Here is a 4745-nt window from a genome sequence, read left to right on the forward strand (position 1 = left end):
TTGAACAATCATTATGACCCAGACAATCTTTGAAGAATTTTATGTACATAAATTTATATATAAAAGAAGATAGTCTTGTCCCTTAAAAGTCAACAGGAAATTCAGATATATTGGAAAAGATGTAACAGAAAGTACTACTCTAATAGTAACTATCATAGCTCAGGGATTATAACACTAACAGAGCATCTTACTGAGACAATGGTGCAAGTAAAGAAGGGGGAGGAGATTGTATACAAATGAAAGAAGTTTTCTTTTACTTTTCAAAGAGAAGAGTGAACTGGGGGGAGGGGTGGACAGGGAGAAAAGTGCAACAATGAAAGAATGAAAATCTGTAAATTTTCATTTAAATGAATATATATATATGCATTTTTTAAAAATTTTATACTGGTTTACACATAAAGCTCACCAGATTTTTCTCATTTCGTTTACCCATCCCTCCTTCCACCCATCAAATTGGACATTTTTAACAAAATTCCTGCTGGTACAAACTCTTAATGTTTGAGAAGCCCTGAACCAGGATGTTCTCATATTTCAGCATGCATTGAAACTAGCAACTGATTAAATACAAACTGCTGGAATCTTTCCCCAGAGTTCTAGGTTCAGTAAATCTAAGACCCAAGGACTTGCATTTCTTACTGGCCCTCCAGACAATGCTGATATTGCTGCCCAGTGATCAACTCAGAGAATTACTATTCTGCATTCAAACTCTATTACAGTTTTCTGGTTTTCATTCTTTTCTCTTTTTTACTTCTGTCTTGTTGTCATCTTGTTCTCATATTTTGTTTTCCTTCTATAAAATTTTCTAACTGGAAATGACATTTAGTGATGTTTCCTTGTCAGTTTGCAATTTTATAACTAATTGAGATTTAGTTATAATATCAGGACAAGTTCCAGGAGGGTTGTCTTACCTCTAATTCTCTTATAAGGACATCTTCAATAGTCTATTCTAGAATGCAGAAGGCTGGGTCCTGCTTCAGTGGTCCTCTGAGTTGCAGCAAATTAGACTAGGACAGGCCAAGAGACTCAAGGACAGCCCACAGCACAATGGAAATATCTTCTCCAAATAATGAAAATAATTACTTGATAAATTCTTTTACTTGAGAATTTAAATTGGCTCAACAGGAAAAGTTCGGTTTTGTTTGCTGTTTTCAGCTTGGAGGAAAGGCATTTTAAAAGACATAAATTGAGCCTGCCAACAATCAGAGCCCAGGAGCCAACAGGATCTCAAAGACTGAAGCATTTATAAAATGAAAGGACTAATGATAGACTTTTGAAGAATTAGTATACATTTACAATCTACACCTACTGAAATGTACACTCTATTACCATGTGACGTTTACCATATACCTCATGTCTTAATAAATTCAGGAATTAAATTTCTGACTCTTCTTCAACCTTGCTCTTACATATGGTTTGCCAAATCAAACTGTACTAGTGCGTATTTGTAATGTGATGGAATCACCTTGAATGTAACATTGAAGGTAGGGACTTTGGAGAATAAGGCATTTTTGGTGTTATTAGTGCTGTTTTACAAATACTGGGGTTCTCTACTTTCTCACAGTAGTAAGGATTGCAGTTCTTAGCTTGTTGTTATCATGTACCATCAAGTTGGAACCGAACTACAGTTGATCATCCAGTAAGCTTTCAGAAGCAGTAAATTGTCCAGGAGGATGTTGTCCATCTTTTTCTCACAAAGAGCTTGTGGGTTTGAGCTGTAAAACTTTGGGTTAACAGCACAATGCCTTACACTAAGCCACCAGAGTTCTCTAGCTTGTTCTAAGTGATAATTCTTCTACCCTACTGCTGTTATATGCCACTTAATGTATATCATCATAATTGTGGCTATGCTTGATCTCAGTGTCTCATTGACTGTCTCAATCCATTCCATTGAAGTCTTTCCTACTTTTTGCTGATCTACTACTTTTTTACTAACTGCTTCTGGGAGAAAGGATGGGCATTCTCTTCCAGTGTGATTTACTGCCTTTGAAAACCCACTAGAGGCTATGGGCCAATCCCAACTCAATGGTATACAGCAGTAGTAATTACATTATCAAGAATATGTTTTTTAGGGGCTAGTTTCTCATGAGAACAAGTACAAAGTAAGAACAAAGTCTCACCATCCTTACTTCTAAGGAGCTTATGACTATATATCTTACAAGATAGATTTGTTGTTCTCCTGGCAGTCCATTAAAGAGGGAAAAAAATCTCTGCTCATTGCCAATATCATAATTCAAATGCACAAAATCTTCTTTTAGTTTCTCTATTCCTTGCTTTGCTTTGGCACGTATATGGGGTGATTGAGAATAAAATATAATGCTTTAAATGTCAGTCAAAATATCAAGCAAACCTATTCCTCAAGGTGTCATATTTACTTCTTAACTCTCTGAAGGAGATTTTGGCAGTGGATTTGCCCAATGCTATACATTGTTTCATCTTGAAAAAGGTGCATCCAGAGTGCTCCTTGGAGGCAAAGATGGTGAAGCTTCATCTTTCATAGTTAGGGCATATTGGTGATTTTGTTATTTACTTTGAGTTGGAACTGACCCATTGCTGACCCTCCGGTAGATTTTCAGAGGCATTAATCACACAGGAGGAGAATGCTCATCCTTTTCCCATGGAGCAGTTAGTGGATTCAAACCACATGCCTTCAGGACTACAGTGCAGTTTCTTACCACTAGGCTACCAGAGATTCATTGGGCATAGGCTATTCCTTGGAAAGGGACATGTTGCTTGGAAAGGTGGAGAGCGAGTGAAAGAGAGGAAGATCCTCAATGAAATAGATAGACAATGGACTCAAATATGTCAGAGATAATGAGGATGGCACAGGATAGGGCAGATTTCAGGTCTATTGTTCATAGATTCGCTATGAGTTGTACTTGACTCAATGGCATCTAACAACAGTAACATACATGGTTTCAATAATTTCTTCCAGGGACATCATTGCTGATGTCAGATGGATCTTGACTAAAAATAGAGAATACTAGAAAGCTGTTTAATTGTGCTTTAGTAACTGTGCAAAGGCTTTTGACTGTACAGATCATAACAAATTGTGGATAACATTGATAAGAACAGAAATCCCATAACACTTAACTGTGATTATGTGAAACTTGTACATAGACAAAGAAGCAGCTATATGAACTGAACAAGAAAACATTTTATGGTCTATAATTAGGAAAAGTGTATGTCAGAGTTTCTCCATACTTATGCATTCTATGTGTTGAGGACATCCTTTGAAAAGCTGTATTAAATGAAGAATATGACATCAGTATTGAGGGAAGACTCATAAAAAGCCCCTTTTATTCAGATAACACAATCTTGCTTGTAGAAAGTAGAGATGACTTGAAGCACATGCTGCAGAAGACTGATCATACTAAAGCATCAAGAAACAAAAAATCTTTAGTAGGTAACATCATGGTAGGTGGAGAGAAGATTGAAATTGTCAATTATTTTCTTTAACTTGGATCTACAATCAACTGTTTGTAGCAACAGTCAAGAAATCAAAAGACATGTTGCATTGGAGAAATCTGCTGCCAAGGATATCTTCAGAATGATAAAGAATAAGGAGATCAATTTATAAATGAACGTGTGCCTATTAAACTATGATCTTTCAATCACTTCCTGTGCATCAGGAAGTTGGACAATGAGTAAGAATGATGGAGGAAGAACCAATGCCTTTGAACTGTAGTGTTGGAAAAGAGTACAGATTATCCCACAGACTGCCAACATAACAAGCAAGCCTATCTTGGAGAAAGTACACCAGGGTTTCCTTTAGAATCAAAGATGGTGAAATTTTTTTAAGTGAAAAATATTATTGAAAAAGATTTACAAGCAGTAAGTACTAAATGTATGACACGGTGAAGCCAAAGTGGTCTGTCCATGGTAGAGCACTCCTCACCAATTCCACCTGTTGTGTAAAATGAGAAAGTAGTCAAGTAGGTAGCACATGAAACTATGTCTAATCATCTTCTAAATGTTTCTCTCTTCTTTTAACAGTATCTGCTGGGGTTTTTTTAGAACTCTAATTACATGCTTTGCCAAAATCTATCTTCTCAAGGAAGCTTGGCATCCTGTAGCCCTTCCTTATAATGAAATCCTTAAAGGCAGCCATGCTATGACAATTTTGAAATAGCTCCTTTTCCTCCTTCTCCTTTCTCAGCTTCTCTTCTTGAACTTTACGTGCGATCTCGGGGTCAACCAGGGGTTCATCTGCTCTTTGCCTTTTCCACAACTTGGTGTCTAGATACCAGCTCCATATCTCATCTTTACCCACGGTTGTTTCTGAGGTTGCTGTTGTTTCTGGAATTTCCTCTTGCTGCCTGGTTCCCGGGAGGACGCGTCTAGCTTTTGTGATCTAGGCGGCCTCACAGCAGACATTTTCTTCTGAGAAACCTGGCTGGGCCTCTTGGTGGAGAATGTGCTTTCATTTGATTGGGTCTCATAGTCAAAGTCAAACTGTTTCAGGATGAACTCTTCATCAATTTTTGAACTCCCTATGGAAGTAGCCCACTTGTAGAAGTTACCAACTTCTTTCCGTACATTTTCATAAAGAAGAGAATCATGGATTGAATCTATTTTACTTGAAGTGTTCTCATATATTTTAGGGCATTATTTTTATCGTAGGAGTACGCAATGAGGGTTGCAGAGTGGATTATATTTGGGGGTAGGGGGTGGGGTTGGGAGGTGCGGGGGGGGGATTGTGTACCAATGAGGGAGTTTTTCTTTTGCTTTTCAAGGAGAGGAGCAAA

At 37.5% G+C, this 4745-nt stretch overlaps 1 pseudogene; it reads right to left on the reverse strand.

Annotated features, from left to right (window-relative positions):
- Window positions 1–4018: 4018 nt before the first annotated feature.
- LOC102872217 overlaps window positions 4019–4745 on the reverse strand; it is a 3109-nt pseudogene continuing 2382 nt past the window's right edge.

Source organism: Elephantulus edwardii, unplaced genomic scaffold (genome assembly GCF_000299155.1).
Source record: "Elephantulus edwardii isolate Elephantulus edwardi_28Jun2011 unplaced genomic scaffold, EleEdw1.0 scaffold00008, whole genome shotgun sequence".
Lineage (NCBI taxonomy): Eukaryota > Metazoa > Chordata > Mammalia > Macroscelidea > Macroscelididae > Elephantulus > Elephantulus edwardii.